Raw genomic sequence first — 16,038 nt, 5'->3', positions numbered from 1 at the left:
TATTGCACCAAGTAAAAAGAGAAATAACAAATACAGTAAATATTAATGAGAAGTGATACAAAAGGCGGCCTTATCGCTAAGCAATCTCTTCCAGACAACCTTTGGGTAGAGGACATTGAGAAAAAGACAAAGAGTAGGTGGCGCACTATTATATAAATATTATCATATACAAACATATATAAATACATACATACATATATACACATACATATATAATATATACACAATTAAATATATACATAACATACATACATACATACACATACATATATAATATATACACAATTAAATATATACATAACATACACATACTTAACAGCATACATACAACAGAAAAAAATGATGAAGGAAAACGAAGAGAGAACACAGGAAAATAGTACTAAAGTGAGAGGTAGTAAGATTTAACAGAGGTTTTGAAGCTAGTAAGAGTTTGAGCGCACCGAATAGAGGTAGGTAGTGAGTTCCATAGACGAACTGCCTGAACAGTAAAGGATCTAGAATAAAAGGAAGAAGAATGAGTGGGAAATTTAAGTCGGAGGTTATTGACACTGCGTAAAGTATGATCATTAGCCTCACTGAGAAACAAGAATCGGTCTTTTAGATAATCAGGAGCAGCAGGATTAAAAAGGATTGTGTAAAGAAGAGACAGGATATGCAGATTACGACGAAAACGGATAGAGAGCCACTTGAGTTGAGTACGAAATTGAGAAATGTGATCATATTTGCGAAGACCAAATATGAAGCGGATACATAAATTTTGGAGACGCTCAAGCTTGTTTAATTGCTCTTCGGTGAGGTCTAAATAACATGAGTCGGCATAATCAAGAATGGGTAGGAGTAAGGTGTGTGCGAGCGCAATTTTGGTGTTAACTGGGAGGAAATTACGTAGTCTATTTAAGGCAAAAGTTGCAGCAAACATTTTTTTACTGACCTCCGAGATTTGTGGAGACCATGACAAAGTGTTATCAAAAATAATGCCAAGATTTTTTACTTTTTTCTGGTAATCTATCATAACCCCATCAAAAACCACAGGCGGAAGACTGGTCGAGGAAATTTTGGAAATAAGTATGGGACTCCCAATAATAATTGCTTGTGTCTTCAAGGGGTTTATAACAAGACCATGAGATTTACTCCAGGCAGATATACATTCCAGATCGGCGTTAACAGTAGATATTGCTAAAGAGATATCAACCAGAGGGGCTAAAGAGTAAATCTGTAAATCATCTGCATAAAGGTGGTATATATAATAAGTATTAAGTACATTAAAAAAAAACAATGTCAACAAAAGTCAAACGAGAGATAAAACAGTTTAATTATTCATTAATCCATTACTCGCCAATGTCGTAATCGATTTTCTATCGAGAAGTAATCGGCGTAGAGTTCGTAACAAGCGTATCGCCTATGCCAATTGAAATGGACATTTCGAAAGATCGATTAATTAGATATTTTAAATAGGAAAAAATAAGCATCATTCGATCCAGTGTTTCTCAATCTACGTCAACGCATTACCGATTTATGTAGTGACAGCAAAAACAGAGAATTTTCCGTGAAATAAATGTAAATTAGTAAAATTTTAATACATATCTGTCACGCCTGTCTCCCATTAGGGTAGGCAGAAACAATGAAACGCCAAATGCTTCGATTCAAACAAACCTCTTTCGCTTCTTCCACATTCATCAATTTATTCATACACGCTCGCCGGTTACGGGTACTTTTATTTGGCCCTTCTTCAGCACGTCGCCTATTTGGTCGACATAAGTCCGTCTGGAGCGGCTCATATCGACATATCAATTCATTCTTGCTCGATAAATCTCTTTCGTAATTCTTCTTTCATCCATCCTCTCCAAATGACCAAATTTTAATTTTCAATATATTTATAATTTTCATATAAAATTACTAAAAATAAAAATTATGTCACGTATAGTACTCGTACGTAGTAAAAGGATACGACTTAAAAAAATATGTACTGTTGTATTATATTTGTTTATTTAGAAAGTAGATTCACGCACTGCCATGTTTAATTTTAAGATGCTCACCGTAGTGTGGGTAGTGTTACGTTTAAAGTTATATAGTGATAATAGTTTAGATTCCTCTAAATAATAGTTATAACGAGAGTTTATATATTATATTTATAAAACCTAATTATTCGTTAGAGTCAAAATTGATTAAACGCATTATTAATTGTATGGATAATTTAATTTACATCAATAGGTACCTATTAATAATTTAATACTTTTATATAATCAGTCAAATGTAGATATGCTGTAAGTTTTAGTGAGAGACGAATTGGGAAACTATTTAACTTTCTGACTTGGTAATTAATAGTAATAAATAAATGTAAAGGAGTCTTCTAGAGCATTGCAATTTGATAAGAAGGAACATTTAATAGTTAAACCTTACATTATAACTTGAAAATATTAGCACTGGATTTTTCGAGCATAGTCGTTAGAATTCTTTTAACAATTAATCAAACATATATCTTAGTGTGTATCGTGTATAATTTTCCTCTTGAATAAATTATGCTTATTATTTTAATTGTTTACCATTGTTTACTAGCCGTTCCCGTGAATTAATTTGCGTGTACTTATTTTGCATTAAAATTATATTATTTAATACAACATTTTCCATTCTTTTATTGTTTACGCCATCTATTGTCTAATAGGCACAACATTACTTGATAGTAGATGACAAAACAATTAAAAAAAATATTACATGTCTTTTATTATTATATATGTAGTATATTAGTTTGGTTATAAATTCTTACTTATATTATAAATGTGAAAGTTACTGTTTGTTTGTTACGTCTTGGTTTAACTCACTGTAATTGTAAAAATTTGATAGAAGCGTATTAATAGAAAACGATATATGTATCTACTTTTTAAAATCCCGATCATGCGAACAAAGTTACAGATATGTAAATGCTATTTTATTATATATAAATATTAAGATTAGATTTCTCTGCTGACCGTACAAACGGGTATTTAGGTTACGTCCTAACGAGTGTAGGACACTCGGGGACTAACGACACCGTGCAGGATATTGCCACAGTTTATTGCATACAACTGTTTTTTTTTTGCATACAGCCAACGATTTACCTACATTATATATACTCGTATTTGTTTAATCACCGTTTCCGTTGTCAATGGACTCGGCCTAAAATATTACCAGTTTGAACAACACTGTCCAAAAGACCATGTCATTCAAGTCATTTAACGGGTATACAACACAAAGTGAAAATTCTCAAAATTATGCCATTTGTTTTTTAAATTGCCTCCAAAAAAGAGATTTTTGTGATAATTTTGTGTGACTTTTGAATTTCGAGTTTCATATTAATTTTAGCTTATTAATTATTATGTATTGTAGGTGTCTTTGTTTGTGAAGCAAAAAAAAATATTCCACGTTCTAAATTCAAATTTTTTTAATTTAACGTGTCTTACCATTTTTAAAGACACTTTTTTTTTTATAAAATGTTCTTATAACAATTTTTGCTGGGGATTGTTAGTAAAGGGTACTAGCAACCCCTATGCTAATAATATACTTTGTCAGGTTTTTTTTTATGGATGATAATGGAATGGTAACCCATGATATACGCTGGCGGAATACCAGTGATAGATGATAAATGAGGATGAAAGCAGATCGGTTAGACCATCGTGACGAATTCTGTAAGAATTAACGACTATGGTTTTCAGGTGGAACCGCGTGGAGCTCGACCTGATAGGGTATATTACTAGTTATTCTGTCAGGTCGACGTGATGGGGAATTGACATATTTTCGTTCTCACTTATCAGTCCTCGATAGCGCAGGCGGTTACAATTCTACAATCATCCATTAAAAAAAAATTAAGTGAGGCTTGCAAGTCACATTCTTCTTCTCATTTTCAGGAGTTTTTCAAGAGTTGTCTCTTGTTGTAACAACTAATTCCATTCCATTAGTTACTATTAATGGGATTACAGTACAGTAGTTTCTCACCTTGCTTTCTCTACCGAAGTTCAGATTCCAATATATCGCCCTCTATTCGCTGGCTAGAAGCCCTTCTAGAAGTCCCTTCTTCGGCATTCTACCAGTACTGATACGGCTGATGCCCCACATCAGAGGAATGCTTATACACTGGTGGCATTTATTGCCATATCATAGTTTCGTCCTAACATTCCTGTAGCTTTTTATAGGTAATTTTGTCCCACCAAGATTTCCATTACATCCTGTTAATACTACCGCTTTTAGTTCCCATAATATATAGAATAAGATGTCCCCAACATCTTATTCTACATATTCAGAGCTAAGCACTATACCTGGTTATCATTTTACTATCGAATTATTATTTTAACAGATCTATTTTTATACGCCACCTACCTATTTATTCTTTAATTCTTTCTACCCAAAAGTTGTCTGGAAGAGATTGCTTAGCAATAAGATCGCCTTTTGTACTACACTATACTTATCGAAAATTGTTCAACAAATCCTAATAATGTAATATTGGTGCAATAAAGTGTTAAAATTTATTTAATATATACTACCCCGTTGGTAGTTTATTTTATTTTATACAACTTAGAATGGCAAACAAGCTGACGTCCCACCTGATGGAAATTGGTAACCGTCGGCTATAGACATGAGCAGTATCATGGACATAACAGAGTATACTGTTTCGCCCATGATACCCCCAATGCGTTGCCATTCCTGAGGATTCAGATGTTATTCTTCTGTACCCTGTAAATTCACGCCATATCGCACCCTTCAAACCGAAACACAGCCATGCAAACACAACTGCTTCACGGTAGAAACACGAATGGGACAGAGGTACCCAAGCAATCCTCTTTTGTACAAAGTCTCCCTCTGATGAACAAATTTACAGCTCAACCCTAAAAGAAAGTCACATCATCATCATCATATCAGTTTTTAATTTAGGCCTATAAGGAGTTTTGCCAGTACTTGTCAAGCTTGGCAGGCGGATTGGCAACCGCAGTTAGGCTTTACAGATATTTTAAGAGGGATGCTGCTGTCCATCCCCTCGCTCTCCCTTAGTCGCCTCTTACACACCTACAGGAAAGGAAGGGGTGGCCTATCCTATGCCGGGACCATATGGCCAGATTTAGTAACACGTCACAAAGAAAAGTTATTAGTTCGATCTTTCATATTCCATACAAATTAGTAAAAAACAAAAAAAAAATTATGGTAAAACTTTCAAATTAGTTCGCGATAAGTGCTTAACTACATTTAATGAATTCGCTCGTTAATAATACAACAGTGTAACAATTTTCATACATTATTCATGGTTCAAATGGTATAGTGAATGGACTTGTTATGGTTTAGGTTGCTAGGATTCTCGTGACTTGTTGTATGTCAGATCTTTATATAATAATGACCCTTATGGTATAGCAGTTTGACACACGCGTCACCTTCCGATGGTTAGGGGTTCGATTCGCGAGTAATAATTATATATATATATATATATATATATATATATATATATATATATATATATATATATATATATACAGATATACATATATACATATATGATATAATGGATGATAATGAAATGTTAACCCCGCTAACGGTATACACTGGCGGAACACCAATGAGGGATGATAAGTGACAATGAAATCAGGTCAGTTATCCTGTCATGCTGAATGTAATTGGAATACAGCACGATGGCGTCCAGGGGGGACCGTGTGAAGGTCAATTTGACATCCCATTGCTAGCAATGGGACTTGCAGTTTGCATTACTTACAATCTCTTCCCCCGTATAATTTTATATTATACTAATGTTCCAGTCGCTGTAACACTCTGATACTGTAGTTTTTTATAAATGAAAGAATTTTTGAAAAATATTTAGAGTAATTTTTAAGCTTATCCTTTACGAACAAACAATCAAATCTTTCCCCTTTATAATAATAATCTATATTTTTTTTTATCTATATATTTACCTGAATATGCCTCGTTTAGAGGTGAAACAAGTGTCGCAAAATATGCGTGAACAAAATGGCAGTAGCCAACTGCATACACTGACTCCTTACAACTAAATTTCATAGTGATTTGTTATGCTGTTAAGTTATTAAGTTTACAGGGAGTTAATTTGTTATATACAAACGAACTCCCTTTCACATTTATAATATTAAATTCCCATGAGTTATATTCTATTTGTTTTTTTTTTTATTTAAATCTCGAATTAGATAGACTGGCAATTCATTTGCATTACTTACAGCACACAAATTACAATACAAACATATACATAATACACAGTAAAAGAGATAAAAGAATGAAAAACAAAAAAAGAAACAAAAAGCAAAATATTATATATATATATATATATTATAAAACAACAATTTCCTTTTTTTATGCGTGTGCTACTAACACAAAATGGTCACAATTTGGTTTATTGCTTTGCCTTCAAAAGAGCAAAATATACATACAAACTGATAACTTGATTGATGGTAGTTAGTTCTATTCTAATAACTTGAACACTACCTTGATTCACCACGATCCATGGTTCCCCTCATGTATTATTTTGCATTCGTTCGCTTCATTTTATTGATTTATTTATATTTAGACTTAATTAGCTGTATGCTCGGCTTTGCCCGCATGAATCAGTAAATAAACTATCCTTTGTTTTAAGTTAGAATATAACCTATTAGGCCGATATATGACAACGAATGCCAGTGAAGGGAAACGCCAAGGTACAGAGGTATATCACCTTAGGAGTGATAACATATGGACCCCCATATGTTGCATCTAGGGCGAAACAATATACTCTATTATGCACATGGTACTGTTCATGTCTATAGGCGACGGTTACCACTTTCCATTATGTGAGCCGTTAGCTTGTTTGGCGTTCTAACTTGCATAAAAAAACCTACCCGTGTGTCAAATTACATCCAAATCTATTTAGTAATTTTTGTGTGAAAATGTTAAAAAGATCTATTCATAAATCTTTATAAATTTACGCATACATTATATTAACAGGAATAATAGAACTATTTTCTATTTTGTCCACAGATTATTCCGGAGAGAATAATCGAAAAATTTCATGATATCATGAGCTGAAGGCTAAAGGTAAGTTTTTCATTTATTCAAAATGATATACATTAAGCATCATTTTTACTAATGGAAAGATTAAAAAAAATTTTTTTTTGGTGTGAATATCACGCGATATTTTGGTCAATTGTAAACCGTATGAAGTATCGGTATAAAACCGGTATTAGTAACTCATTTAATTATTAAATAACAACACAGCTGACAGGCAAATATCTCTGATTTTTATATGCGACAGGCAATTTGATAATCCTGATACCATCTGGTGGTAAATGGTAACCGTCGTTTATTGACATGAAGAGCACCGTTAATATCAAGAATAAAGTAACGCCTTAGTACGCTTTACGCTAGGCTATACTTAAGAAACAAGATGGTTATTTCTCTATACTCATACTTCAAACTGAAATACAACTATCCAAGCACAGCTGCTTAGTGGCAGAAATATGAGAGAGACAGAATATAAATCTTCCCCATAATTAATCGCGTGCTAACTTATAATTTGTCTACGTTATGTTTTATAAATAGTTATATGTATATACAATGAAAAAATCTGATAATTAATCCCACAAAATGAAACGGTATCGAGCTATGATGTCACTATTACAGTATCAGTGACTGGGGCGACACCTTACTAGTTCTGACACCTGATAGCTTAAAACCGGTATCAGTAATTCATTAAACTATTGAACAGTAATGTCGGTGATAGGACAGTATATCACTTCTTTCTTAGTATATATTAAAATAATGAAATATTTTTTCCCATAATTTATCGCATGCTATCGCATAATTTGTCTATGTTTTATAAATAGGAACAAAATTATAGGAGTTCTGTTAATTAATCCAATAAACTGAAACGGTATCGAGCTATGATGTCACTATTACAGTATCAGTGACTGGGGCGACACATTACTAGTTCTGATACCTGATAGCTTAAAACTGGTATCGGTAATTTATTAAAATATTGAACAGTAATGTCGCTGATAGGACAGTGTACCACTTCTTTCTTAGTATATATTAAAATAATAAAATAATTTCCCCCATAATTTATCGTATGCTGTCGCATAATTTGTCTATGTTTTATAAATAGGAACAAAATGATAGGAGTTCTGTTAATTATTGCAACAAACTGAAACGGTATCGATCTATGATGCCACTATTACAGTGCTAGTGATTGGAGCGACACGTTACTAGTTCTGACACCTGATAGCCTAAAACCGTTATTCTTATTTAATAAGTATTGAAAAGCAAGCTGGTGGCTTGTAAAGTAGTAAACGTCGCTACATGCGACGTTTATTACTTTCGTGTTGCAGGTATTCATGAGCGACAGTAGCTAATTCCTATATTTCTTTTTGATGGGTGAAAATGGTATGGTAATCCCGCCTGCGCTAACGAGATACGCTGGCGGAGCACCAATGACGGGTGATAGATGAGCATGAAAACAGGCCAGTTAGCCCATTATTATGAATTCATCAGGAATTAACCATGATAGTTTCCAGGAAGAACCGCGAGGAGATTGACCTGGTTGGGTATATTGCTAACAATGGGATTCTCAGTCTCCATTACTAACAATCCTGTTCCCCCTAGCTGATTCCTATTAGGTGTACTATCAGCTCGTTTGTTTTCCTAATAAAAACAAATATAGACATAAACAGCATCATTAATATAAAAAATATACTATGATGTGATATGATCTGATAAAATAATCTTTCCCATAATTCATCGCGTGCTATCCTATAATTTGTCTATGTTTTATAAATAGGTGCATTTACAACGATAGGAAATCTGTTAATTAATCGCACAAACTGAAACAGTATTAAGCTATGATGTCACTATTACAGTATCAGTGACTGGGGCGGCACGTTACTAGTTCTGACACCTGATTGCTCGAAACCGGTATCAGTCGCTCATTAAACTATTAAATAATAACACAACCGATAGGCGAGTGCACTTGTTTATTTGAGTCGCGTTGACCTTCTTGATATTTTGTACCTGTATTACTTTTATTACCAAGTTAAAAAAGATGAGGTTCAAGTGATTAATTTTTTTAATTCTGAAGTTATTTTAATGGTTATTTTTTCATTAATATAGTTAATTTTTGTGATTGGTATTCTAATAATTTTGTCATGGCAAATAGTAATTAAATGGAAAACTTTTTATAGTAACATTTCAGTATTGAAATAGTTTTTTTTTTTCAAAGACAAGAAGGATATTGTTAGTAACGTTTTGGATAGAGAACTGGACTTTGTTTTGAGTTTTCCTTATATTAGTATATTCAGAGCCGAATTATCTATTAGACCATGAAAATAACCCCATATCCAGGGAGCCTTGCTCCCTGATAAAAATATTTTGTGGAAATTACATTTGAAAATTTGTATCTAAAAATTTCCAATTAAAATATGCTTTATGCATTGAGTGTATTGTAAAGTATTACACTTATTTTGTTCCCATTTTCTCTTATTCGAAATTAATGCAAATCACACTCTACATAAATCAAGTATAGACAAAGCTTGTTTAAGAAGTACTGTGTTTTATTAGTGAAAACTTTAATAATATCCGTTCAATAGTAAAACATGTAAATACGAACATTATCTGCGAAATACTCGATTTTATTAGTGAATATTTCAATAAAACGAAGTACTTTCGGAGATTGTTAATATCCCTGTTGTAAAAATTTTGAATGATTCTAAATAAATTTTTATAGGGATTTTACACAATCTCTAACAGACAAGGTTGTCTGAAAGAGACTGCTAAGCGATAAGGCCGCCTTTTGTATCACTTCTTATTAAAATATACTGTACTTGTTATTTTTAATCGGTGAAATAAAATGTAAATAAATAAGTAGTACATGTCGTTACAACATAGTATATAATTTATCAAAAAATATTAATATAAAGTATTAATAAATATAGAGATAGAGAGAGAGAGAGAGATTGTTTAAAATTTGTTTATTTGGCTTCTATGTTCTTTCATGATTATGTTACAAAGCAGTTGTGATTTCATGGTTTTGTTTTAGTTAAAATAATATAAAGCATTCCAGCGAAATTATAGGATATGAAAGTATAGCTTTCTAGTCTTTAGGGAATGCAACATATGAGAGAAGTAATACATTATATTGATATAATATAATGGGCATTATTATATATAACTTTATGATGCCCATGGACCTTCAGCATTTTTGCCATTCTAAACTGTTTAAAAATAAATAAATAGACCTATTTTTGTTCACACTAACCTCTGATAAGCAATCTACTCAGATCTTCCGGTGAAAAAGCGCTTTCTCTGCTATTCTATGCGTTGGTATTTTAAATGATTTCTCACAAACAACTGCTTTACATTTTAATCAAACGGATACCATTCCATTCCGGATCGAACAGTTTAGCCGTATCCAGCAGACGGCCGCTGGAACAGGATAAGTGTAACCCACTATTCAATCTGTAATTGCGAAATAATTTCATTAGAAGAATTGTAAACTATGCAAATTACATTGCAAAACGTACTCTCTTTATTGAAGAAGTTATTAGACAAAGTAAATTTTCCTAAAATGTTTAAATTATTTCACTATTCCAAAATTGGAGGCTCTCAATTGGTTTGTATTCTGTGTATGTTATGCGATCACATCACTAATTTTGATCCGATTTTAATCATTCTTTTTTGCAATTGAGAGTGTTTAGTCCGACCTTAGTTTATTATTAATTTTATGAAGACGGAAGCTGTAGTTTTTTTGTCGATCTAATCCTGCTTGTACCCTTGATTTGGCGCTTTTAATCCAAGCAAATTTGATTAGGCAAAACAAAACTATCGTAAGGATCAACTAAGTTAATTTAATGGCTGAGGTATGAACAGCAGCGTCCCTCTTAGTATGTTATCGCAGCTATCAGCAGTTGCCAACCTCTTTGCCAAGCTAAGCCAATTGGAGAAAACCCCTCTTATGGGGGGTTTATGTTCAGCAGTGGACAATTAGCGGTCGACATGACGGTAATGATGTTGATACCATTTGTTAATAGTTGATGACCTATCGTATAACCAAAAGCCAAATTTATATGTAATATGAATAAAATCATATCATATATGTATAAGAGATAAACAAGATGACGATGTTTCCTCCCACGAACACTCAGGTTATGGGATGAGCTCCCTGCCGAGGTTTTCCCAAGAGACTACAGCATGGGGTTCTTCAAAAGAGAGGTAAAGAGATTTCTTCAGGGTCGGCAACGCGCGCGTAATTCACGACATATCCCACCCTTCAAACCGAAACGGTTGAAACATGAATGGGACAAAGGTAGCCAAGCAATCGACTTTTGTACAAAGTCTCCCTCGATTGAATCTATCAATGTATCTAAAAAGATTCATTTTGAACAAATAGTTAAACTATAAGGGCGGTTAAAAATAACAAACAGACTTACTTTAACATTTATAAAATGAGTAACGATATAGGTAGTAGAACAAGTTTTTTTTTTTAAATAATCATGAAGGTCCATTATGTTTAGTCTATCATTAGTTCGCAATAGAAAGTAAGCATATTATAGTAGTCAGATATGTTCTTGTACGACATAAGATCATATCAGACTGTAATCGGTGCACACGTGTCAAATATTTAAATAACATTGTGTATGGTCAAGATTGCTCCACACTGGATAAACCATACAAAAACTGGTCACACGAAAACTCACCAGACAGCCAACGACATGTCTTTTTTTTATGTTTTATTACTTAGCATTTTCATTAAATTGGACGACATTAAAGCTGATAGTGTATTTCATATTGTGATCCTGTTTGGACAATTATTTTAATAGCAAATATGTAATTTATTTTTAAATTATTTATTTTAGTAGCGGTTCGTTGTACATAGTTACGAAAATGTCTGTTCATCATACTCGTAAAAGTAGTTTGTGTAGCACTTACTGCGTCTAGAAGGCTATATTGAAGGATAATTAAAATATATATATCTTAAATTAACATTTACTGGTGACTTTTTTGTGTGACCAGAACAGGTTCAGTGACCTGGATATAAATAGTCCATCCATAACAGAAATGTCCTTCTTCATTCCATATAGTACGTGTATACAAAACTACTTCGTGATTTTATATTAAATTTTATAGTGATTGGTAAAGCTGTTGAAACGCTAAGAAGTAACAAACAGTCTCTTTTACATTTATACTATTGGATAATGACGTTGACGATCTCAAATGCATTGCAGGAAGTCAGTGGATGTAGGTGGCTTAGGACTATTCCTTATGGCAGTAACTAACTAACAAAACAAGTATAGGGCACGACAAACATAGTTAAAAAAAAGACATTAATATTTATTTATTTATTCTTTATTGACCACATTACAAAAAATGTCTGCTACAAAAGGCGGACTTAATACTATATAGCATTCTCTCCCAGTCAACCTTTGGCAAAACATAAATTTAATATGTTATATATATATATATATATATATATATATATATATATATATATATATATATATATATATATATATATATGTATATATATATAGAGGCAGTTTAAAATATGATGATGTGAAAGAATATGATGAATGAATGAATATGATGTGAAAGTCTAAAATTGACTACACAATTTATATTCAGATTCTTTATTAACATTAAACATGATTACATTAGATATTCAGTTGTGTATACTTCGAGTTACATGTTTCACCAAAATACCGGTACATATGTAAAATTTATTAAAATACTATAATTTTATATATAATACAGGTATGTCAAATATAATTATCATCAGATTCTTATCACGATTGGATAGTGAGACAGCTTTATTAAAGAATTATAATAATTAGACGTATAAATGTTACAATTTGTAGCTAATTATTAAATTACTAACAAATTACTGTATAATTTCTTCAGTTTCTCCATTCTGTCTTCACCGCCGGTTGTCGCGATAAACAACGAGATTAACGGTTGCGGTTGCGGTCTTAAACTAATTGGGAGTTGATGGGCTATTAAACAATGTTTTTTACTGGTTTATTGTTGTACTAAATGTTTATCCGCATGGATATCAGAAGTTGGAGAAACAGGTCACTTCTAGAGGGTGCTAGTGGGTATACCATAACTGTGAAAGCCGCATTCAATTTAATGCCGTAGTTTTTGCATTATGCCGGTACAAACATAAATGAAGACGAACAAAATTTGTAAAAATTACTATATTGACATTTTTTTTTTATACCATTGAGGTGGCAAACGAGCATACGGCCCACCTGATGGTAAGCGGCTACCGTAGCCTATGAACGCCTGCAATACCAGAGGTATTACGCGCGCGTTGCCGACCTTGAAGAAACCTCTTTACCCCCCTTTGGAAGAACCCCATGCTGTAGTCTCTTGGGAAAACCTCGGCAAAGAGCTCATTCCATAACCTGAGTGTTCGTGGGAGGAAACATCTCTGAAACCGCGTTGTACGCGACCATTTAAGCTGTATGGTGACATCTATTTATTTTAATAACGGAAATCATATCTATTTAGAGATAATATATTTGACATTTGGGAAAAAGTAAAAATCAAAAATCTCATCTGGCTAACCTGGTGGTAGAAAACTTCCTTGAAGGGATTTTAATGATTACTACTACATGCGGCATTTGTACCTAGTTTTGTAACTATGTAATTATAGTCATATCGGCTGTTAATTGTTCGCTGCTGAACATAGGTCTCCCTCTATTTTTTTTTTGATGGGTGAAAATGGCATGGTAACCCCGCCTGCGCTAACGGGATACGCTGGCGGAACACCAGTGAAGGGTAATAGATGAGAATGAAAACAGGCTAGTTAGCCCATCATGATGAATTCATCAGGAATTAACCATAATAGTTTCCAGGGGGAACCGCGAGGAGGTCGACCTGGTTGGATATATTGCTAGCAATGGGATTCTCAATCTCCATTAATAACAATCCCCTTCCCCCCGGTCTCCCTCTATTGGTGGGGTTTCCCAATAGTTGCCACGCTTGGCATGTATAATTATATACATCTTAATAATTAAATTTACTCACAATAAATATCTTAGCAATATTATTCATTCTATGTTGTATTACTATAAAACAATTTACTTTGACCTTTGACGATTACAAATCGACTGGTATTGCGGTCTATAAATAGAGCAATTGATCCATGACCAGCCTCTAACACCTGCGCGCGCGCAGTTCACATGGGTTATCTTGAATCGTCGGTATAGAACGGTTTTAATTGAGCACATGACGTAGTTTAAAAAGTAAACGTGTTCCCGTTTTATTAAGCGACTTCATGAAGGCTATTTGTATTTTTGCGTGTGTTTTAGGATGTATTCGTTGAGTCTAGACATGAGCAGTACCACGGATATAATAGAGTATACTGTTTCGCCCATGATGCCCCCCATGCGTTGCCATTCCTGAGGAATTAGGTGTTATTCCTCTGTACCCTGTAAATTCACGCCATATCCCATCCTTCAAACTGAAACACAGCCATGCAAACACAACAGCTTCACGGTAGAAACACGAATGGGACAGAGGTACCCAAGCAATCGACTTTTGTACAAAGTCTCCCTCCCACTGCCCACTGCTAAAGATAGTCCTCTCTCATAAGGGGATTTTTACCAATAGTTGCCACGCTTAGTAGGCAGTTTGGCAATTGTAGTTACACTTTGGTGATGTTTTAAGAAGGACGCTGCTGCCTGTCCCTCTACTATTAAGTTCCCTTAGTCGCCTCTAACAACATCTATGGAAAAGGAAAGGGTGGCCTATTCTACGCCTGAACCACACGGCAATTTATGTATTCTCTATCTGTACACATTTTTTTTCCATTATGAGTTATATTTATTTCATTGTACAGAATTTTTAGTAGCTCGTGATACAATATGCTGATTTTAGTACCAAATTTAAGTGTGTAATATTATTATTTTATGGGCTTTTTTGTACATATTTTATTGATTGCCAAATAATTTATGTGTTCAAACAGTATTTTACATCTGTAATTAAAGTCGAGGTTATAAACTTCTCGAAACAAGCTTGTTGTATTTGTACCAAAAACATGAATTTCACATGTTTACACGTCCAAAAAAAGTAATGTACCTATCTATTTACCTAGATTTTAAGTCAATATGATTAAAATACCGCCGTATCAGTTCTGGTATAGAATAGGCCACCTCTTTCTTTCCCGTGGATGTCGTAAAAGGTGACTAATATATATATATATATATATATATATATGTATCCACAAAATCCAGTGTTAGTAAATATGACTGATTTGTCTAATTCCATATTATTAATTTAATATTATAAAACTAATAAAGGGTGACACGGCCAAGTCATAAAGTTGTCTAGATTGTCCAAATATTTTCAATGTTTTTAAAGGTAGACGAAACAGCAAAAAATAAAATAAATAATCACTTAACTATTTCGGGCTTTATTTTTTGCTTTTCTTAATTAAAGGAGTATCTATGAATAATTGATTAAATTCCCTAAAGTCAGTAGACTGTATTAAAATGGATACAATTTAAGCCATCTGTCTGTCAAAATGATGTCTCTTGTTTAACATACTTGTTCACAAAGGTTAAACATTATTTAAGAGCAGATGATAAGTCTTTGTGTTTAATAGGGCTAGACAAACAGGTGAAATTTAACTGAGTCCTAACTAATTTGCAACTCTTGAAGTACAAATGCAGTTTGCTCCGCAAAAAATATATCACAAACTTTAATTGTTACTCAAAATTCATGAACCTGATGGTGATAAGTTAAAAATAAATTAATTACACTGATATATAGAAATTATTTGAATATAGAACGCGGAATTGTGTGTTTACAAGAAGAATTTGCTTCGAAAACAGAAATGGCGGCTTCGATAATTATAAATTGAATACAGGATAAATACAAGAGTACAATTCTCAATCTAATATGCACCATCTATAGGCGTGTGTATAGATTGAATGTGCGTTATTGTTAAAGTTATTTTACTTCGAATAAATTACTTACTATAAAAGTAGGCATGCTTAATGCCCTCTTATGAAACTTTGAACAATAAAAATG

The 16,038-nt window shown here is 33.1% G+C and overlaps 1 protein-coding gene across 4 annotated transcripts in view; it reads left to right on the top strand.

Moving 5' to 3' along the window:
- Window positions 1-16,038, top strand: part of LOC113510233 (ras association domain-containing protein 10) — a 154,905-nt gene that overhangs the window by 106,900 nt on the left and 31,967 nt on the right. For all 4 annotated transcript variants that reach the window (XM_052893991.1, XM_052893990.1, XM_052893992.1 and 1 more), the window contains one exon: window positions 6,994-7,050. The gene's annotated coding sequence lies outside the window, so the exon portion shown is untranslated. The remainder of the gene's footprint in view (window positions 1-6,993; window positions 7,051-16,038) is intronic.

The sequence above is a fragment of the Galleria mellonella genome, unplaced genomic scaffold (genome assembly GCF_026898425.1).
Source record: "Galleria mellonella isolate WM207_F2 unplaced genomic scaffold, CSIRO_AGI_GalMel_v1 utg184, whole genome shotgun sequence".
Lineage (NCBI taxonomy): Eukaryota > Metazoa > Arthropoda > Insecta > Lepidoptera > Pyralidae > Galleria > Galleria mellonella.
This window is presented reverse-complemented; position numbering and strand designations above follow the sequence as displayed.